Consider the following 12,566-nt stretch of genomic DNA (forward strand, 5'->3'; position numbering starts at 1 on the left):
AGCCTATAGAGGGCGCAAATCTTATCTTATTTCGCTGAAATTTTGAATGACGTGTTTTGTTATGACTTTCAACAATTGTGCAAAATATGGTTTAAATCGAGACCCTAAAGGGCGCAATTCTTATTCGATTTGACTGAAATTTTACACAATGACTTCTACTATGGTCTTCAACATTCACTCCATTATGGTTCGAATCGGTCCAATTAACTCTTACAGTAGTAGCAGAGTATTATCTAATCGGCATCACACAACTATTGATTCCAATTACTTTTTAAAACTAAATTTTTGTAAACTCAAAACAAAACTTCTTTATGACCTCTACATTCAAGACTTTATTAATACTCATCAAGAAGAAAAAAAGAATATATAATAATTGCCTACCTACTCCCTTTACAATTTATTTACATTTCAGTAACCATTAGCTCTTATTGGCTTCCGTAAATTTTGAAATAAAACCATGGAAAATAATCGCTTCAACCACATGCCCATCATTACTAGGGCAATAGTAATTAGGCCCTTAAGCTATTATTCTTCCTGTTCTTACATTCTACAACCACTTGAGATGAAAGTGAATTTATGGCATGATAGTAAACTCAAGCATTCAAAGCTGATGCCGAAATATGAAATGGTAATAAAGCCAAGACTATGAGATTATAAAATTGCAAATCATAGATGAGATAGGAGTACAAAACAAAAGGCGGGTATTTTCCAGTTTGTTACTCATACGGACAGTCTTCTGAGATTGATTGTGTGATTGACTGTCTTTCTGATTGGTATGTGGATTTATGTATGACCAAACCACCGAACGACCGACCGATCGAGCGGGCAACAGACCAAGCGACAGACCACTTTACAGATTTGTGTTCTAAAGCAGTTTTCAATAAGAATAAATGGAATAATTAACGATTGGCCGGTGGGGAATATTAATACAACAACAAGCCAGGGTAAAGAGGAGAGGGCATTGGCAGCAACAGCCGCCGTGTATACCTTGACAGCTTGGCAACGTAAATATAGCTATGTCCGTATCCGTTTCACTTGCAGACCAATAACACTCAAATTGAATCATAGCGCAAGCTCACGCTGTCGGTTTTTTCTGTTTGTTTTTTTTTTCCTTGCTACAAAAAAAGACCATAACATTATACGATCATATAACTTACATAATAAAACTATTACAAGCACTACATGCCTGAAACAGTTAAGAACAAAGAGTGAAAATAAGAACAAAACATTTAAGAGTAGGCAATTATCAATAAAATTGCTGTAGTGGGCTGGGCATTACCCCACCATTAATGAACATATCATTTGATTTCTTTGTATTTAGCAAATTGTAAGATTTTTAAACTCGACAGTTGGGTAATTTTTGTACAGTTTGGTGTAATGATTAATAGTGATTTCTACTAAACCTTTTAAACTATAAACCATTATTGGTAGAATTGAAGAGAAAACTATTCAAATATAAGCTAATTAATAACGTTTAAAGATTATATGAATATAGATGAATATACTTTACCGGCTTTAATTTTGGTCGATAGTAGTATGAGACAGTGGATATATAAAGACTTAACCCATTAAGGGCTGACCACTGATTCCCTTGTCGGATTATGATGAATTTTTATATATATGTTTAATAATTATTGGATTGCCCAAAAAGTAATTGCGGATTTTTCCTATAGTCGGCGTTGACAAATTTTTTCACAGCTTGTGACTCTGTTACTTTTAGCTTGCTTTAGAAAAAAAGTGTAAAAAAAGTATATTTGATTAACGTTCATTCTAAGTTTTATTAAAAATGCATTTACTTTCTTTTAAAACATCCGCAATTACTTTTTGGGCAACCCAATATTTGAAACGTTTATATTTAATTTAGTATTAGAGATGGGCGATGGGTAAATACTCAAAAGATATTTACCCGGTAAATTGGGTTAATACCCAGGTATTTACCCATATATACCCAAAAGTTGGTTATTTATAATTTTGCAGATATCTTGGGTATAAAAACAATTTCCAAACAATTTTTGATGATTTCGTATTTGTATATAAACCTGACCTTCTGAATGACCTTAGACTTTAACTTTTGAGGCAATAAATTGGTAATTTGTCATCCGATTTCTATGAAATGTGGCACAATAAGTTCTGGAAGACTTCTACTCATTTCTGTGAAGTGTGGTCCAGATCGCACCATATTTGGACGATATTCAACAAAAGTTGTAGTAGCTCTCTGTTTCAGATTTCATCGAAATCGGATAAAAAATACTCATTTTATAAATAATTACCCAACAAGTATAAGTAAACCACCCTTCGTCATAATCCGGTGAAAAATGGATAATTTATGCTCCGATATAGGTCTTTTTGGTAGCTATATCCAAATATAGACCGATCTGAACCATATACGATACGGATGTCGAAAAGTTTAATACAACTCACTGTCCCAAATTTGGCGAAATCGGGCAATAAACGCGCCTTTTATGGACCCAAAACCTTAAATCGAGAGATCGGTCTATATGGCAGCTATATTAAAATCTGAACCGATCTGAGCCAAATTGCAGAAAGACGTAAAGGGGCCTTACACAACTCACAGTCTCAAATGTCGGAGAAATCGGACAGTAAGTGCGCCTTTTATGGGCCCAAAACCATAAATCTGAACCGATCTGCGCCAAATTGCAGAATGTTTTCGAAGAGCCTAATGCAACTTACCGAAAACCTTAAATCAAGAGATCGGTCTATATGCCAGCTATATCCAAATCTAGACCGATTTGGGCCAAATTGAAGAATGTGGCCAAACGCAATTCACTGTCGCAAATTTCAGCAAAATCGACCCTAAATCGACGGATCGGTCTATATGGCGGCTATATCAATATATAGTCCGATATAGCTCATCTTCGAATTTAACCTGCTTATGGACAAAAGAAAAATCTGTGCAAAGTTTCAGCTCAATATCTCTATTTTTAAAGACTGCAGCGTGATTTCAACAGACAGATGGACGGACATGGCTAGATCGTCAATGCATGTGTTTTCGTGTAATGGATGACTTTTTTTTCTGCGACAATAACACTACTTCCATGGTGCACATGATTCTGTGCATCTGTTGAAAGTTGTATTGATGGCTTCAACTGCTAGAAAACGGCAACGGCTCTCGCTGTCGCTCCATGTACTCAGGTTCGAATCCCGGCTGGGCTCTGCCGAATTTTTACATTTTCAAAATTTTTGCCTGTTAGGGCGAAGATCATTAAATTTCACAATTTTTGTTTGTTTCTCTTTCGAGACGAGCTCAATGATCGGAGATTTGTCTTTTTGCAAATGGAAAAGGAAAGCCAGAGGTCGCAACACACACCGAACACTATGGGACGCGTTTTGTCTTTGGTTGGAAGACTTCTCAACCATATTAGGTGTGATGGCTTCAAGGACCGTTGCGTCGGTATATTGTATTTGATTCGTATTTATTGCGAAAACGCCTCTATGATACAAATACCTCATTAACCACGCTCGACAACCCTGTGTATTAACTGTACTTTTCTCAATGCATGTGTTTGCGTGTAATGACTGACTTTTTTTCTGCGACAATTACACTACTTCCATGGTGCACATGCTTCTGTGCATCTCTTGGAAGTTGTATTGATGGCTTCGAACGCTGGACAAAGGCAATGGTTCTCGCTGTTGCTCCGTATGCTCAGGTTCGAACCCCGTCTGGGCTCTGCCGAATTTTTTTATTTTCATGTTTTTTGCGTGTTAGGGCGAAGATCATTAGATTTCACATTTTTTGTTTGTTTCTCTTTCGAGACGAGCTCAATGATCGGAGATGTTTCTTTTCTTTTTAACCAAAGACGAAACGCGAAAGACGAAAAAATCTTTTTTTACATTAATTGAAATTTTGCTTTTAACGAAAATTTTATTAACATTTTGCATAAGTCAAAATTTTAGGGAATTTTTTTGAGATTATTTCAAAATAATTTTTCCCAGAAACTACAACAGGATTCACAGGTCGATTTCCAACAAATACTAAAACTTTGTACTTCTAGTTTTAAAATGCAATACATTTCGAAAACCGGCACAGCAATATTTTGAAAAAATCAATTTTTCAAGTAAATCGAAAATTCAGGAAATAGTACATTTTTTTTAATCAATCTATAAAAAACATAAACATAGCCCTTAAGCTTAGCTATATGTATTTTTATATTTTTAATCTTCATTTAACTATTTTCGTATGTCTGGGCAGCAGCCCAGGGGGCTTGAAAATCGTATTTCTGTGATCATTTCTAACAGTCAAATCGCTAGCTAAGTGAATAACTCAAATTTTGGGTTCTCATTGCAATCGGGAATCGAAATCGACTAATATGTTAAAAACTTCCGTTTCTTAATCACATTTCTAATAATTTGCCTAAACCCCAAAACCCAAAAAAATTCGCAATTTTTTTGACAGTCCCAATTATTGCCATGAAACTAAAGCTCACTTGTCTATCCCCACAAAAAACAGTTTTAATCCCTTTTGATTTATCAACATTATCATTAAAATTATCCAAGTCACCTCCAAAAAAAAAAACCGGCATGTGCATGTAGACGTCAAAAAAATTAATTAGAATAGCCAACTGGATATCAATTTTTTAAGTTTTTTTATGATATCTCCTTTCTAGATAAATCCATGATTGAGATCATGCAAAATAATATGTCATTCCATGACATGTGACACTCTTATGCTTTTTTGTAAGTATTCTTATTAAATTCCTTGTTTCGAAAAAATCCCCACAAGTTAGGAATCGCTCAAAAGACGTCAAACACCAATGACCTGGATAAAGAAAGTGTGACTCTTGTTTTTGAGTCATTTCTTTGAAAGAACAGGTAAAAATTATTAATCAATGCCGGTATGTTTCTTTTAACACATAGACGTCATAAGTACGCACATATTGTTGAAGGTAAATTCACCAAAAATAAAAAAAAAACTACCGTACCACTGGCTCACTTATTTCTAAACAAAGATCCCCCAACTTAATGAGATTGATGGCTAAGAGCTTGCAAATAAATTAATTGAGAGATTTTTGTGTTAACTTTTATTCAAATTAGATGCAGATGACGCGCGTACGCGTTGACGTTCAAACTGAAATTAATAACAGAAATTATTGAAGCCCCCACGATTAGCCGCCAGCCAGATGAGATGAGTGAATGGTTGGCTGCTGTGTGGGGTTAACTTAACAGCTCTCTGCAATTCGAGACTCAAAGACTGTTGAGCAGACTGTTAAGCTGGTGTTTGATGGTCGTTTTACTCTGTTACACTGCTGTTGCGCATACATACACATACACAGACACACACCTGTTAGATATGGCCAGTCAATGGCTTTGAGCCCCTCTCATACACTCTTTCTCTCACGCCCAATATTTGTTAATGGATCGACAATGTGAAAGGGAGATTCCATGATTAACCACACATGTAATCGAGTTCATGGAATTCCAGAATTCTGCGAGTAAAATTTACAACAGGATAAAAGTGTGATTTACACATAATTCTTTGGTTTTTTGTTTTCTTGTCCCCACAATAATTAATATATGTAAAAGTCCAACCAACGTTTGTCATACTTGTAAATGATAACTGTCCACTTTTGATATTGTTGGTTTTTCCATTGAATTTTTATTTAGTTACCAAGAATAACCAAGCACCTTGTGTGACGTTTACACATTTTATATGGATTGTTTTACCCACAGAAAGAATTAACATTTCTAAAAAGTGACTTACATTTGGGGAAGTAAACCCCTTGGGTAAATTTTGAAATTTAAGGTTTCAAAATTCCCAGGAAATTGTTGAGCGAATTTAATGAAAATATGCAATTAGAACAAAATTAGTAAGTGATAAAAAAATCAAACAAGTTAGGTGAGGTGAGGTAGCACAAAGGCAGAGGTGGGATATAACAAGTAAAAGTCTGTCAAGTTCGGGCGGGCCGAATCTTGGAAACCCACCACCATTGATTCTGGTAAAATATGGGAGCTATATAGATATAGGCTATATCTATTATAGACTGAATTGGATCGTACTTGGCGCAGTTGTTGAGTCATAACAAAAAACTATATGCAAAATTTCAGCCAAATCGGATAAAAATCACGGCTTGTAAGAAGTCAAGAAGTCAAATCGGGAGATCGGTTTATATGGGATCTATATGAGGTTGTATACAGATGTAAACCGTACTTGAAATAGTTCTTGGAAGTCTAACAAAACAATACATGCAAAATCTTAGTTAAATCGAACAAAAATTGCATTTTGTAAGAGCTCAAGAAGTCACATCCGGATATAGGTTTATAAGGGAACTATATCTAGTTAAAGACTGAATTGGACCGTTCTTGGCGCAGTTGTTGAGTCATAACAAAACAATACATGCAAAATTTCAGCCAAATCGGACAAAAGTGCAGCTTGTAAGGGAGATAGGGAGCTATTGGGTTGCCCAAAAAGTAATTGTGGATTTTTTAAAAGAAAGTAAATGCATTTTTAATAAAACTTAGAATGAACTTTAATCAAATATACTTTTTTTACACCTTTTTTCTAAAGCAAGCTAAAAGTAACAGCTGATAAATGACAGAAGAAAGAATGCAATTACAGAGTCACAAGCTATGAAAAAATTTTTCAACGACGACTATATGAAAAATCCGCAATTACTTTTTGGGCAACCTAATATATCAGGTTATAGACCGATTTAGACTGTACTCGTCTCAGTTGTTGGAAGTCATAACAGAACACCACATGCAACATTTTAGCCAAATCGGACAAAAATGCGGCTCTAGGCCCTTAAGAAGTCAAATCGGGAGATCGATTTATATGGGAGCTTTATCGGGTTATATACCGATTTGACACGTACTTGACACAAAACATTATGTGCAAAATGTCAGCCAAATCGGACAAAAATTGCGGCTTGTAAGGGCTCAAGAAGTCAAATCGGGAGATCGGTATATATGGGAGCTTTATCAGGTTATACTCCGATTTAGGCCGCACTTGAAACAGATGTTGAAAGTCATAACACAACACTATGTGCGAAATTTTAGCCAAATCGGAAAAAATTGCGGCTTCCAGGGGCTCAAGAAGTCAAATCGGGAGATCGGTTTATATGGGAGCTGTATCAGGTTATAAACCGTTTTGTGCCGTATTTAGTACAGTGGTTGTAAATAGAAGCTTACCACTACATGCAAAATTTCAGACAAATCGGACAAAAGTTATGGCTTCCAGGGGCTCAATAAGTCAAATCGGGAGATCGGTTTATATGAGGGCTATATCCAAATCTTAACCGATATGGCCCATTTGCAATCCCCAATGACCTATATTAATAAGAAGTATCTGTGCAAAATTTCATGTGGCTAGCTTTACGCGTTCGACCGCTATCATGATTTCGACAGACGGCCGGTCATGGCTAGATCGACTTAGAATGTCGCGACGAACCATGATATGTATACTTTACGGGGTCTTAGACAAATATTGCGAGGTGTTACAAACGGAACGACTAGATTAGTATACCCCCATCCTATGGTGGTGGGTATAAGAAGATGGTTAGGTTTCGGTTTATGAGAAGTACAGGCATATCGTGGATATTCTATTAAGGTTGGTCCAACAAGTGTATATAACACAATTTCACGACTCCTGATACACTTCTTACATCCGTAAAGTTTACCCATATGAGGAACATGGGGCGGTAAAAATTGCCATTCAATATCCTATGTCGAGAATTTCCTAGATACTGCTACTTGGATGAAACTTTTAAATTTTCTTTGCGGCCTACGACTAGTCCTGAAAAAATGTTTGCCATTATCCGAAACTACCATCCGAGGCCGTCCCTGTTCGAGAGTTAAAACAAAAAAGAAAATACAATTCTTAACTTTTTTTGTGACGTATTGTATTTAACATGTGTTATCTTATGCTTCGGACATGTATGCAATACTGCTGTCCAAATTCGTCCCTAAGCTGAAACAACTCTCATATATATAACACCATTTTCTTCTATCCCCACTGCAGTTAGATTGAATCAGGCTCATTCCTGGCCAGAAGTTGCTGCCCCTTCGCAAATCTGCGGCTACAACAACAATTACTATTACTATTTGAATTCCAGCCCTCCTGAAGGGCCCATTTTAAGGATTAGGTTAGGTTTAAGTAGCAGTCTGCCATCAGATGCACTTAGATGTTTTCGTCCCTTGTGGTATCACAGGAACAGAAGAAGGAAGAAATCTTCCAGCTCATACTGTAGAAGCATTCAGATCGCTTTAAAAAGTCCAACAACTTGCGAACGTTCATATCCGGCAAATCAGACAGTTTCTTAAAGAAATGAGAACCTAATGTGCAACTCCTTTTGACTGCCAGTCCGCGACATGGGATAGCTATGAGCACCACACGGGCCGGAACATTGAGGTCCGATCTGTGTGGTATTCATTGCGGTCACAAGAAGCTTAGCTGCGTGCTACTAGGCGCGTCTACAGGTTGCGGATAGTGGAACGGCAGTCGCGATCAATCAGGGGTATCGAGAGGAGAGTCCCATTGATAGTCTCGGCTTTTGCACGAATACTGAGTGGCTACAACAACAACACATACAGAAGGTGTTCTATAGTCTCGTTTTTCTCGATGTCCTCACAGTTTCTGCAAAAGTTGTTACTGGCAAACTTCAGTCTGTCAGCATGTTTTTCGATTAGACAGTGACTTGTCATACAAAGGACACAAAGCCTTAGACGTCTGTTGTAGCCAGTGAAAGCAAAGCTGTAGACCTCTTCAAGTCTAGCTTGGGCCATATAGTTTTGGCCCACTCTTTGTGACCATATATCATCCGTTGCCCTTCGGGCCTGATCCTGAAAATGTAGTTTACATGTCGCTAGAGGCATTACCACAGTTTCCAGTTTCCCTGGAATGTGTAAGGTATTTACTAGTCTCGCAAGCTCACTCGATTTAGAATTCCCAGACATATCTCTCAAATTTTTTACTTATCGTAAAAGTGAAAAATGTGGTTACTAAGTCGCAATTTCTGTTTTTAAGTTGCAGTTCCTGTTACTAAGTCGCAAATTTGTACTTGTATTCTTTTTGTTCAACAGCTTCTCTTAATTTAGTACAAGGGTAATAATGTAATTTTTTTTTTTGCTCTATAATTCTTAATAAATGTCTGTCGGCACGTAGGCTTGCTCAATTTCAGTTTCAGTTTCAATTTCATTTTTCCTTGCAAAAATGTTCATTAGACATTCTATGCATCAGATAACAGTGTGTTATCCAGATTAAGTTGACGATTATTTTTCTAAGATTTCTTATATGCATTATTATATATCACAAGAAGAACTATTTTGCCTATAGAATACTAAATAACCATGGTAATGATTAAAAGACAGTGTTTTGTTGCAAGTAATTTCCATTTTAAAAATATGTTCCTTATCATTGTGATGAGTCTCTGTTCCTTAACCCATGAACACATTAATGACAAATGGGTAGAAAATAGTCAAAAATAGTGATATCTTAGAAAAATTCTAATTTCTAAATAAATAATAATAGTTTTTTTGTTTTATAAATCAAGTGATTATTATAAAGCACTCTATTAAATGTTTACTTAATCCGCATTTTCTGCTGGGCTTCAAGGGGTTGTAGGGGTTGGGGTTTAACAATTAAGTTCTATATGTTGTACAATCAGGACTACAAATTGAGATATGCATTTCTATCATGTTGCCAAGTCGCAACGATGTACTTGTTGTGTAATTTTCTTTTGGTTGTCAACTACAAAGGAAGTGTTGTTGATTTTTTAATTGCCTGTAAATGCCTGTCGGCACGTAGGCCAGTTATGAATCAGATTCAGTTTCGATTTCATTAGACTTTGTCACTAAGTCAAATAAATATGTATCATCCAGAAAGTGAATGAATTCTTATATAGAAGAAGTATTTTATCACAAACATACATATATGACATTGGTCAATGATCAGATGAATACCTCGTTTTTACATCCTCCACCACAGGATGGGGGTATACTAATTACGTCATTACATTTGTAACACATCGAAATATCAATCTGAGACCCAACAAAGTACATATATTCATGATAGGCATGACATTCTAAGTCGATCTAGCCATGTCCGTCCGTCTGTCTGTCGAAATCACGCTAACTTTTGAAGAAGTAAAGCTAGGTGATTTTGCACAATTATCACAGGATCTGACAGAAATTTTTAATGTAAAGTTTTGTTATATCTCAGATTTGACTCTTGAGCCCCTAAGAGGCGCAATTACTACACGATTTGACTGAAAATTTAAACATGTTTTTATACCCCCCACCATAGGATGGGGGTATACTAACATCGTCATTCTGTTTGTATCTCCTCGAAAAATTCGTCTAAGACCCCATAAAGTGTATATATTCTTGATCGTCATGACATTTTATGTCGATCTAGCCACGTCCGTCCGTCTGTCTGTCGAAAGCACGCTAACTTTCGAAGAAGTAAAGCTAGCCGTTTGAAATTTTGCACAAATACTCCTTATCAGTTGGAATTGTAAATGGTTTATATCGGTCCATGCTTTATATAGGTGCCATATAAACCGATCTTGGATGTTGACTTTTTGAGCCACTAGAGGGCACAATCTCTTTCCGATTTGGCTGAAATTTTGCAAGAGGTGTTTTATTATGACTTTAAACAACTGTGCTGAGAATGGGTTAAATAGGTCTATAACCTGATAAAGCCGCATATAAGCCGATCTAGGGTCTTGCATTCTTGAACGTCTAGAGGGCAAAATTCCCATTCGATTTGGCGGATCTTGACTTCTTGAACTTTTTGAAGTCATGACTTCCAACAATTGGTCTAAGTATGGTCTAAATCGATCTACAACCTGATTGAGCCTCAATAGGGCGCAATTCTCATCCGATTTGGAAGAAATTTTGTACAACGGCTTCTCTCATCACCTTTAACATACGTGTCTAATATGGTCTGAATCGATCAATTGCTTGATATAGCTCCCATATAAACCGATCTCCCGATTTTGCTTCTTGAGCCCCTACAAGGCGCAATTCTTATCCAAATGAACTGAAATATTATACAATAGCATATTCTTTTTCAATATTCTTTGTTTGCCTAAAAAGAGATACCGCGCATAGAACTCGACATATGCGATCCATGGTGGATTCGTCCCGGCTGAACTTAGCACACTCTTACTTGTTATTTTTTCTTATGGTCAAACAACAACATTGCGAGTCGGGAAAGTATGATTTAAATCGGTTTATAACCTGATATACACATGTGTGTGCCAAGCCGCACAATCTTGGACGAAACCCCAGTATTGCCATCTGGAAGATCAGGACAGAGTGGACTTGGTAGTCTACATTGAGAACCCAGGGACTGAGATCTGATTTAGACTGCCTTACCATAATACGGTCCTGCAGGCGGAGATCCGGGCGATCATGGAAAGCGTGAGGTGTTGTGTTGCAAACGTGAGGACGTCGAGTGTTAACATCTTTACTGACAGTAAAATGGCCATGATGCACAATCCGCATCGTATGGGTGCCGGTCCATAACAGAATAGGTGGAGTGAAAGGGCAGACAATTTGGCAGTGAAGGCCAGAGGACTGCCGTCTATAAACTTGGTTAGACCGAAGCCTTTCGGGTCGATGCAGTCCGAGTTAAGGGCATGGGCTACGAACGCGAAACAGTCGCTACGACGGCGAAAATCCTATGGGGTGATTCGTACCATGAGAGGACGAGGCTATTACTGAAAGGAAGTAAGACAGAGGTTAGGTTAGGTTGAATAGGTCGTCCACCAAAGGTGAGTTCACTCGGAGGCCAGTTTGGCCCATTGTGGTACCCTAGAGAGAGAAAGGGAAGAAAAAGGAAAATGTGAGACCTCGTAACCTCTAGATACACGAATAAAAAGAAAAAGGCAGGAGGAGTGGAGAAACCTGAGCGGGAGGTGAAGAACCGCCCTTTCATACTCAAGCACGGACCTACCTACGCCGGAGCCTGTGTAACCTCCCGTCGGAACCATCCTCTTCCCTCAACAAACCTTAGGAGAGATACCATAGGTACGTTCGCAAGTTCACCCAGATCACAGAAGAAACGGCTCCCCAGAGGAAAGCGTACGTCTCTGGAGACCCGGACTGTGAATGGTGAGCGTAACGTAATATGGTATACAACTTTTTTTACCCAAATTGTGAACGTTTTATTTCACATTAGGGACCGGTCAATTTTATTTTATTTTATTTTATTTTATATTATTTTTTTATTTTATTGTATTTTGTCTTGTTTTATTTTATTTTATTTTATTTTATATTATTTTATTTTATTTTATTTTATTTTATTTTATTTTATTTTATTTTATTTTATTTTATTTTATTTTATTTTATTTTATTTTATTTTATTTTATTTTATTTTATTTTATTTTATTTTATTTTATTTTATTTTATTTTGTTTTATTTTATTTTATTTTATTTTATTTTATTTTATTTTATTTTATATTATTTTATTTTATTTTATTTTATTTTATTTTATTTTATTTTATTTTATTTTATTTTATTTTATTTTATTTTATTTTATTTTATTTTATTTTATTTTATTTTATTTTATTATATTTAGTTTTATTTTATTTTATTATATTTAGTTT

Source organism: Stomoxys calcitrans, chromosome 1, assembly GCF_963082655.1.
Source record: "Stomoxys calcitrans chromosome 1, idStoCalc2.1, whole genome shotgun sequence".
In the NCBI taxonomy this organism is placed as follows: domain Eukaryota; kingdom Metazoa; phylum Arthropoda; class Insecta; order Diptera; family Muscidae; genus Stomoxys; species Stomoxys calcitrans.